Source organism: Triturus cristatus, chromosome 1_2 (assembly GCF_964204655.1).
Source record: "Triturus cristatus chromosome 1_2, aTriCri1.1, whole genome shotgun sequence".
NCBI lineage: Eukaryota > Metazoa > Chordata > Amphibia > Caudata > Salamandridae > Triturus > Triturus cristatus.
The window spans coordinates 584,599,259-584,610,042 of NC_140580.1; the positions used below are offsets into that span (position 1 = coordinate 584,599,259).

Sequence of the window (10,784 nt, forward strand, 5' to 3'; positions counted from 1 at the left end):
GCTATGAATAAAATCAAAGAGACATGCATAATCAGAGCCTCCAGTCCTGATATTGAATCTTCACTGAACATGAACTCTCAAGTTTCTGGATTGTAAAAATAGTGTTGCACATCAACTAGATAATTTGGTTTTCAGGGTGCTGCCTACTTCACATTTGATTTAATAAGGTGAATGTGAAGAAATCTATTGACTATAGACTTTCTCGTATGCGAACTACTATCCATTCACAAAGTTTTTGCAATGAACTTCCAACTGTGTTCGATGCACCTACATTGCCCATAGATGGATTAGACGTTAGTTGGTTAAGAAACTTGGAGAAGTCCACCATTCAATTTGAAATTCACAAAATAAGTGTACCAGGTGTATATCGGGAAACTGTTTTTACTAAAGGAAAGAAGAATTAAACATAAATATGTTATATCCCTACCTCAATGCTTTATGTAAATTACACGTTTGTAGGGTTATGGGAATAATCATAAGCAACTTTTCTATTCTGTCAATACCAAAGGACTGTGTGGGCATTTATGTTACATGTACATCGTGCAAGTCTCGATTAGGTCAGAAGTGTGGAAATTTATAAAATATCTACTTGTTCAAGAGATAAGATGCTTTGGTAATCTACCTGCCTGATAAAATCCACTTATCCCATTTGGAGCCATGCAGTAAGGTGACAAAGTATGGCAGTGTTTTCATTATATCAGAGTTATGATAAAAGGCTGCATGGTTATGCCCAGGTCCATATTGTTCAGTGCTTAGATGCTAGCAAGGCTCTAATTATGCCACCTTTCTGATTCCAAAGGGCTCTCAATATACCAGGGCTCTATGTCAAATCTTTGAAGGCAAGTTTATTAAACATGGTAGGAGTATGAATATGCCAGCATTTTCTTAAGTTTGGCTTACATGCACTAAAGTTTGTTTTGCACTCGTAAAAAGATTTTCGTGTCAGCAAATGTGTTCATAGGAGCTGTAAGCAATAGGGAAGTAGCAATTCCAGTAATGAAATGCCCACTGAGGCGGCACATAACTACAAACTTCCAAGTTTAGGAGCATTCACTAACTCCTCTCCAACCACTTCCCACACTGGAAAAGGTCGGAAATGTTACTCTCGACAAAAGGTGTAAAATCTTCCCCAGGCTGGCAAGGGATCTCATCCTCTCACTCAAATGTGGGGGTGCAACACAAGGAGTTTCTCCATGGGGGAATATAGTTACCCGAAGATAAATGAAAAACAACATTTAGAAAGTAAATTTACACTTGCCTGGCATATTTTCACATGATCAAATCTGCTCTTGTATAATATGCTCATACTTAAGCACAATTCACAAAGGTTTGCAAGTTGCGCACAATCAAACCCTGCCACTTTTGTAAGTTACCGGACTACTTCTGTATATTTTGGTGAATTATGAAAGTCGCAAATCTGCAGCCATGAAAGGTCACGGACTTGAGAGTGTAATTTTGTCACTTTCTTTAAGAAAGGCCCCTTAAATTATGCTTTTAAAATGTTGTCCACAATAATATTAACACGGATCCTCGATCAAACATAGTTAATTTAATTATGCCTTTTAAAAATGGTATTTAAAATTGTCCTTAAAATTGCATGTATAATTTAGCAAAACGGTGTTCAACCGCCAAGACTTTCTGTGTACTTATATAATGAAACTGAACCAACTGGACAATAATTTAGCAAAACTGCCAATAACCACGGGTCATACTTTTTATAAGTAAAATTATGTTTGGGTACATTTTATTTTGAAAGCAAACAATGACTAATCTTCCTTTCACTATTCTGCATGCATTTGCATACAATTAAGAAACTTTCTAGAAGCATTGAAACTAGCCATGAATTGTTAGCTTTTAAGAACATGTATACACGTTTTTGTTTTGGAACCACTGTCCGTATAAAAACTGAGCTTACAGCTAACTATATCTGTGTGCTCTGATAAAGGCTTAACAATAATCATATGTATGGTGAGTGGATGATTTAGAGTTTGGCAGAGAGGGTGCTCTGTAGCAACGACAACTGAGTACCTCTTCACCAAACTCTCGGTCTGCCAGTCTGATTTAGAAGTGGTCTACCCACCAGATCTGCGCTGACGGAGTAAAATTTACTCCATCTGTGTAAACCGTTCTACGACAGCCTGAGGGAGAAAAGGGCCCTCCAAGCCATCCAACCGTGCGCCCTATTAGAAGCAGTTGGATGGCTTTTTAGGTCTCGCCTAGGCAGCGCGCATGCGTTACTCTAGGAGGGCCTTTAGCCAACGGTCTGCTCATTTTGAAGCACACTCGTGCTTGTGGCGGCATCCACCTTGCGGGAGCGAGCAGCAGCGCGCGTGCTAATTGGCCGCTGCTCGCTCCCGCAAGGAGGATGCCGCCACAAGCACAAGTGTGCTTGAAAACAGCTGCTGCTTGTTTCAGCATTAGTTGTTTCCCCCCCCCCCCCCCCCCAGTCACGGGTCAAAGGCTAACTGGCACAACTGAGACATCTGCTGAAATAGGTTTTGCTTCCTGTTAAAATTGTTGTGATATCATTTGATCATGTGATCTCTACCTGCTACTGCACCAATAGTTAAAATCAAGTATGGGAGGTGAATTTGCAGTTTTATAGATAATATCGGTGATATGATGTTTTATAGCTTATTCTTCCATAAATCAATAACAAAGGTTTTCCACAATCAAGGGCAGGTACACTGTAATGCTGCGCTTTTAAAGTTCTGAAATTCACCTCTAAAAAGAGACCACGGTTCAGTGGTTGTACGCAGGTAAAGCAATATGTGGGCATGGGCGTGTGTGGGAATACAAATATTTTTAAACTAGCATTAACAAATATTTTAGGGAGTTTATTAATCTATAACAGGCATGCTTTTGTGAATAAGTGCTTCGACTGCCCGCTGCTGTTATCCGCTATTGAGCGCAGTGTCGTGCTAAAAGACTCCACAATAAATAGAATGTGCTGTTAAACAACCCTCGCTTCTCAGTGGGGCCTGCTCCTGAAACACCCAACGATCCGTGAGGAAACCACTCTCAGAACTATTTATAATTGCGCTGATTGGCAAGGCCGCGGCCATTTCCATTCTCATACCCTCGTGGGAAGGCTTGATTAAAAGAAGACGAAATATTTTGCACAGAATGAATTTCTTAGAGTAATGGCTGAAATTGTAATGCGCAGACAACGGGGCATTCACCATTCACAGCAATGAGTAACAGCTGATGCATTCCACAAAACCAACCATCTTTCTTTCACGAGTAAAATTGCCCCCCTTCCTTCATGTGCAGGCCCCGCTGATCCTCCATCATCCCTCTTATACAGCTACACAAACTCTCAGAGTTAAAGAAGGAAAGCGGCCTGGCACTGCTTCACATTCTGCCTCAGCTGCGACTTAAACAGCGCAAGCATTTACCGGTGAAGTTGAAAACTCAGGAGCCGCGTGGCAGCTACAATTGGGCAACCTAATTAACAAGCAACTAATAAGGATACCATTTGTATTACAACTGCGTACCTGAAAACGGAAACAAACTTGTGGACATTCAGGCTCCTCCTCCCTGCACCTGTACCTAAACAAGCATTGGCATAGCCAATAGGTCTCGCCTTTGGGACCTTATAAGTATTTAATTATGCAGCACAATATCCGTGGTGCAACATCAACTGTTGCATGGCTAAACACTTATAATGTCCCAAAGGTGAGACCTACTGGCTCTGCCAATGCTCGTTTCTTTTTTACTGTCCCTCACTGCCAGGTATATCCTGGCATGGAGAACCAGTACAAAAACTCCACGCCATGGGAAAAAACTCCTAAGGTGCAAGGGTCATACGTTTGTTTATAGAGAAAAAAATGACTCCCACTTTGGGAACTATTTTCTAGCTTGTATCATCTGTTCTTTGCAATAAAATTTCTGTTACAGATACACCAGTCAATCCTCCCAGATGAAGACAAATATACTGCTCTGTCCTCACAGAACAAGGGAAATAGGTGGTAAACTAGATGTAATCTACAAATCTTATGTAAACTTAGGCCACTCAAGCCATCCTTAGAGAAATCCTATTCGCAGAAACATTAAGCTTGCAACCCCTACAGCCAGTCCATCATAAGCAATCGACAAACCCTTTTTCTACACATCCCAACAAACTTAAAATCACACTTGACAGCATACATCACCATATAAACCATAAACGATAAATAACAAACAAGACTGCAAATAGTATGAAACTGAGTCAACTCTTCCCAGGAGCCTGCATCAACAAACTAATAACCAAAAAATCCCAGTGTCTTTCAAACACGTTTTACAAATCATAGAGCCGAGCTCACAACAAAGAAGTGTATCAAAACCTTTTGGACACACCCCTCATGATAACCTCACCAGAAAACGTCTGCAAAGGTCCATTGTGACTTGAGATCAGAAAATCACATTTCACAAATAAATCAAGGAATCCTGCTGGAACACCCCACACAAGTAAGGTCAGTCACCAATGACTACCATCTCACTGCATCTAGAAACTTACGTCTGAGAACCTTCATAGCTGGCTCCTGACAGATCCGTTGAGCAATCCTTCTGCGATTCCTCCCCTGCCTCATAAAATCACCTTTTTATTTCGATATATACTTGCCGACTTACACACTCCACAGTCAATTTACCTAATCCCATACCATCCAAATTTGCTTTGTTGGTAAGGTACTCACAATCAACACCAAGAACTCTGTCACCACCTTCGAGCAACCAAATTGCTGAAAGCCATGAGCTCTGCAAAAGGTGAAAAAACGTGCATTCCTTGACACCCCAAAAAAAAAAACTCCGCTTCCAGGTGTCACCCATCATATTGAGCCAAATCATTAAACTGTGTTCTAATGACAATCACTCACAGTGGTAGTCAGGTCATATCACCTCCTACAACTATATCAAAATCACAAATATACCCCTTATTTTTTTACATAAAATAGTCAATTACCAAATGTCCGGTTTTAAAAAAAAAAAATCGATTTTAGAGCAGCGCATTTTTTATGCGGTGTGAATGAGGAAAAATCCTATTGTGCGCCTTTTTTCCTTCGGCAAAAAAAGCATTTTATATATCACACTTCCATTTTGCAACAAAAACGCAATCAAGTAAACAACACACTCCGATTTCCGCACCCAGCAACTTTTAATGAGGCCAACTAAAAGAGGGCTGTCTACTGTTTACCTGCGGGGGAACGCTTAACTACACGATGAGATTCCCTGTATCTGCAACAAGTCATTATCTTAACTAAAGTATTCCTACAGGCTATTATTAGGCTCTTTTCGTGATGGGGTTGGTACTTGTCAGCTAAACAACAATCATTTCAGAGAGTCAGTAAACGCTAACTTCTGTACATGTCACAATGCCTGCGATACTCCTTTTCTCTTCAAGCACTGGCTAGGGAAGCACACATAAAAAGCATACCTTCCCTGTGTGACATTTAGACGGCACGCCGGGTCAGCATTAGACCCCCGCCATGTTATTTTTCCCTTCATTGCTCGGATGACCGACCTTGTCCTTTCAAACAATCCTTTGCATGCAAAAGGCGCAGAACCTGATACACTGGCATCAAGTGGGGCCCTCATTTTCCATCCTAACGTGCGCGGCTCACATCTCAAGTAACAAGGTCGCACACAAGCCAGAGTTGCGCCGTTATGACAATGTGTTAACATAAGAAGCTTAGAACATTCTTTTCCAAGACCGTGGTACTATATTAGAGATGACGAGGAAGGCGAGTTTGCAATGTCCGAGCCTCGCAATGTCCAACACAGCTGTACTGTGCAGCGACGATTATACAGGGTAAAGTTCAGAGCTGTGCTTTTGAGTGAAGCCGTCCTTTTAGAGCAAGAAGTACAAACCTTTTAACCCGTAAAACACCAGAGGCAAAAGTAACAATACTGAAGAGCCTAGGCGAACGTTTTCCACTTTGGCAAGTGTCAATAAACCCTGTGTAAGTTTAAGAAATACCTGTAAAAAAAATATTCAACTTACTGGGGGATCTCCCGAGGGGCCACTCCTTTCTTTAACTTTTCCAAGCCGAGGTAAGCCAGATAAGATATACTACCGGTCACGTGGAACCCTCATGTTCTTATTTTCTCAAACCTTGGACAGGAGACTTGGGCGAACAAAGGGAAGGTAAAGAAGACACTGCATCATCATTGCCCAGTATGAGCACTGGCTACACCAGCAACATCGTAGTTAAATTAGGATCCTTTTGGTTCGAAGTTGGAAAAGTATTTGAGGAGGGCAAAAACAAGTTGGTAAAGTCTCACCGGTTTCACAACTTTTGCCGTTTTACATGGTTAAATAAATTCCGCCCTTTACGATATCAATCGGTGATATTAAACAAACACACGTGTCAATGTACGTTTTTACAAGGACACATAAAAGAAACCACAAGACAGTCTTTAGAGTTCCAGATGTAGTTTTTTTTCGAAGGGTACAGCAGTGCTGAGAAGGGCAGGGCTCAATACGATCACTTACATGTGACACTATTGAATCGAAAACTCAAGCAACACGTCAGCAGGAACTCTAAACACTACAGAAAAAACAATGGGGCATTTTATGTTAAGGATGTGAAGATTAACATTCTGAGAGAATTAAAATGGAAGGGTATGCAACAAACATTTAAGTTTAATCTTTGAAGACCATCTTACTACCCAAGCTACGGGGTTACTCTTGGACTCGAGCTGCTGTACACTCACTTGCAAATACTTCAGCACCAAAAAGAACACACAAGGAGACAAATACTAGACACTCCTGGACAGTGAGCCAAAAGCTGAGGCTTGAAGTGGTGGTTACTGTGCATGAAGCAATCCTGCATAGTAAGAATGGGTGCTCATTTGCATTGACTGGTTGTAAAGCCAATAGACAGAAAATGACAGCCTAGTTGAACCCGAGGGTGGAAAGATGATGGAAGTACCAGAAATCATGAGAGAAAAAACATAAGCAGCCTGTAGAAGTATATTCTTCTATAATACCTACATTAAATATTTAATCGGGTAATTTGTGTTGCTTTAAAAATGTAGTATACATTTTGAAATGGAAAAGAAGGGGCACATCTCAGTCATGTTAGCTGGATTTATTACTAGAGAGGAGGTTAAGCATGCAAGAATATATATATATATACATACTTTATAATGTGAAGTTTATGTCTACTTGTGGGCTGCTTTCGTGGTCCGTTTCATGAAGTGTATAATTTAAGGCGTAAGGAATCATGTGCCCCTAAAAACAGAAACACCCAAGAATTAACACTGTCACACTTAGCACTACTGGTGATATATATGTATTTGTCATGTGGGTTGTCACTATATTTTAAAATTATTGACGTTTTCCCTACTGACCAGGCACCTAATGTGGGAATCCAGAGCAGATTGTCTCTCTGCACATTGTAATACAAACATGGTGGTGGAAAGTCACTTCGGTGTCAAGTATTTTCCCTTTAGAATTCTCGTCCCATGACCATGGACTTTGATGTGGATTTTGAAATATCATTAAGGACTGAAAATACACCCGGCATAAGGACTAAGGATTTCTATTTTAACTCTTGTATTCCTCTTCATTCTGCCTGACCTTCCCTCTTTCTGCCAACACCAGCCCACTGATGCAACCGAGAGATTGTGAGGGAATTACTGACAATGTATAAATAATTAAAATGTATGTTCTGCTTTGCAGCACAGCGCAAACGTCCGCCAATAATTGTCCTGGTCTATCCAGAAGAACAAATTGTCACGTGCCTTAAAATCCTCAAAGCTTTGGTACTAATAAAATCAAGTCAGACAACTGTATAAACTCTAGCGCCTTCATGACTGCGCATGGAAGGGGTTGTGCCTCTACAATCATACCAGATCACCCCTTATAGGTAAGTGCTTCCATTCCTGGGTTGGAAGGCCCACTTTCGTCCAACAAGGGGTCACTCATATATATCTACTTCTATGCATCGGTAAAGATGGTGTCCCTCCGTGACATGTGGTCCAGGTGGCACCATATTGAGCGCAGCTACTTTTGAGAAGCAGATGTTGATACTAAAAAAATACTCAATGTAGGAGCTCAAAGCCACGCTTCCTCCCATCTGGAACGGACAGTGCACCTGAAATCAACCTGTATTAACAATGAGGTAGCATTTGCCCTGCTGTGATGGTTAATGGCACTGAAAAAAACATAAACATTTCCTACCATCCTGGGATGAATAACGAATCTAAACCGAGGCCAACAGTGATGTTAGTGTACCCTATGCGTCAAATATTGTACTGAAGTCGTGCAGGACACTCCTGCAGCGGACACCGAAGAAGCGAGCCCCCCTTACGCCAGCCGCCAAAAACCAGGTAGGAAACTCCCGATCATAGGCTTACCTCCCGTCTCCCGACAGAAGATCTCAAACATCCGACTACCTTTAATTTGCTTCCGACTGTAACCAAACCAACTTCAATATGCTGAGACAAGCAGGGGTAATCGCATTCACAAAGCTGGCGATCAACTGACTGACAGGTTACTGGGCGGTACTAGAAGGCCTTTGCGGCAGGACTTCCCAGTAAATCCTGTCATTGGATAGAAAAAACACGAACCGCCTCGAAAACGACAGCCCACCCACCAATGCCGAAGCACCGCCCCTGATGCTATACCGGAAGAGACTGCTTGTTGTCCCGGAAGTCGAGGCCCAGCCGCACACGGGGCGGCGGTCCAGGCTGTGCGCATTAGGTGCCAGCTGGACGGGGAAGTGGAGGTCGGTGAGTTCGAGCGAACTCACTGACACGAACTCCAAACTCAGAGAATGGGCGCCCTCCGCTGGAGAGAGGAACAAGCATTTACAATGCAATGGTCTCGGCAATATTATAGGTAGAGCTATTGGTATTGCTCATTATTTTTTTATTTTTTTTGTATCCCTAAATAAATGGCATTGTCATTTCTATTGGCATTAGCTTTTTTTTTGCATATTTGATACCTATTGCATTAGCAGAGAGAGAGTGAGGTAGTGAGATAGAGAGAGAGAGTGAGGTATTTAAATAGAGAGTGAGGTAGTGAGAGAGAGTGAGGTAGATAGAGAGTGAGATAGAGAGTGAGGTAGATAGAGAGTGAGGTAGTGAGAGAGTGAGAGAGTGAGGTAGTGAGGGAGAGGGATGTTGTGAGGTAGTGATATATAAGCATAGAGTGATGTTGTGATGTAGTGAGATAGAGAGAGAGAGTGAAAGAGAGAGTGAAAGTGAGTTAGTGAGATAGAAAGAGTGAGGTAGTGAGATAGAGAGTGATTGAGGTAGTGAGTGAGAGAGAGTGAAGTTGTGAGGTTGTGAGCTAGAGAGTGAGGTAGTGATGTTTTGAGAGAGAGAAGTTGTGAGGTAGTGAGATAGAGTGAGTAGAGAGAGTTATGTAGTGAGAAAGAGTGAGGTAGTGAAACAGTGATGTAGTGAGGGAGAGGGATGTTGTGAGGTAGTGAGATGTAAGCAGAGTGGTGTTGTGATGTAGTGATATAGAGAGAGGTAGGGCACGTGCACACTCCGGTACGGATGACAGCACTAGGTCAGGTGTAACATGAAAACGAAGTACAGAACTCCCAAGATCGCTTTTAGGTGACCTCAAGACGCCACAATGTACTAAAGAAACAGCCCATGGAAAATAAAATGCAATCGTTAAGACAAAAACACAGTCATGTAGATAAGAACCGGAGTATGTGCAAAACAAGAGGGGTTTGGTTTAAAATACACTTGTGTCACTGCTAAACAATTCCCAAGCAGGCCTCTGCAACAGGTTATGAAATAATTGAATAACATTATAAGGTGAATGCAGAGCCCGCACACTGCCCAGTGCCCAGATGAACAGAAGGGCCCCTGCACACATTTGTTTTCAGAATTTGCTGTCACGGAGAGCTACTATATAGATACTGAACACGTGAGCTGTGCTGAATTAAGTTCGCTAGAAGAAACCAAGAGAACCCGTTTACTAAATAGATTAATTCAGTCTAAAAACAAAGCTTCATTGGCACAACTTAGGTTAATAGCTTAGAGTAGACAATTGTGACAAATTAGGCCTCTGCCTTTACAACAATGGAAGAAGACACCTACACTGTATTCGCATGTCTTGTAAAAAAAAAAACAACTCTGCCACACACGCTAGTTACATGTTGATAGAGAGCGCACGACGGGAACGTCCTACCACACATAAATCAAGGACAATTTGCAATTAAAGAAATTTTTACTTTTTAAGGAATGCTACAAATTTAAGACATTTTGCATTCTGATTGAACGATGCCACTCCAGTAAGCAAAAACATAGCTGGGACTGCACAGCAGAGGGTTTCGCTGTGAATAAGCAGCACAACCTTTACTATTTAGTCCAAAAAACTCAGGTCACAAACTGGCACTGAAATTATTAGAACCGGAAGCACTGGCAGCGCGCTAGCACTATTAATAAAATGTAAAGTACACTTTGTAGAAAACTGATACCTCACTGAGGCGCAACTTACTATGTGAGTTGACTCGAGGAGCGGTAATTGTACGGGCCGGACCTCGTCGCAATGACTACCTCTGCAATAAACATCGGCATAATTGTGTGGCTCGAAGCAGCTGCACAGGAGGGGCTGGTGTGCTTCTAGGCTGCTGAGGAGCAACTCCAGAGGCCGCCGCCGGTCAGGACCCTCAAGTGTTTGACGGAGATAATAAAATACCCACGGCACAGAACTCTGTCACGGCGCCGCTCCCATTACCACCCCTGTAGCCTGCCACTAGTTTATTGAGATTGCAGTCAGTCTGTTCACCACTTGTGCTGCAGCATCAGGAACCAACAGCCATGATTAATCACGCTGG

The 10,784-nt window shown here is 42.1% G+C and overlaps 1 protein-coding gene across 4 annotated transcripts in view; it reads right to left on the reverse strand.

Annotated features, from left to right (window-relative positions):
* NT5C2 (5'-nucleotidase, cytosolic II) overlaps positions 1 to 8,551 on the reverse strand; it is a 542,012-nt gene extending 533,461 nt beyond the window's left edge. The window contains exons 1-2 of one of the 4 annotated variants that reach the window (XM_085606643.1): positions 8,341 to 8,482; positions 7,123 to 7,213 (exon numbers count right to left, since the gene is read on the reverse strand). The gene's annotated coding sequence lies outside the window, so the exon portion shown is untranslated. Of the gene's footprint in view, positions 1 to 7,122; positions 7,214 to 8,340 lie in introns of all 4 variants that reach the window. The other 3 variants (XM_085606651.1, XM_085606647.1, XM_085606637.1) reach the window with 3 other exon arrangements.
* Positions 8,552 to 10,784: the final 2,233 nt, after the last annotated feature.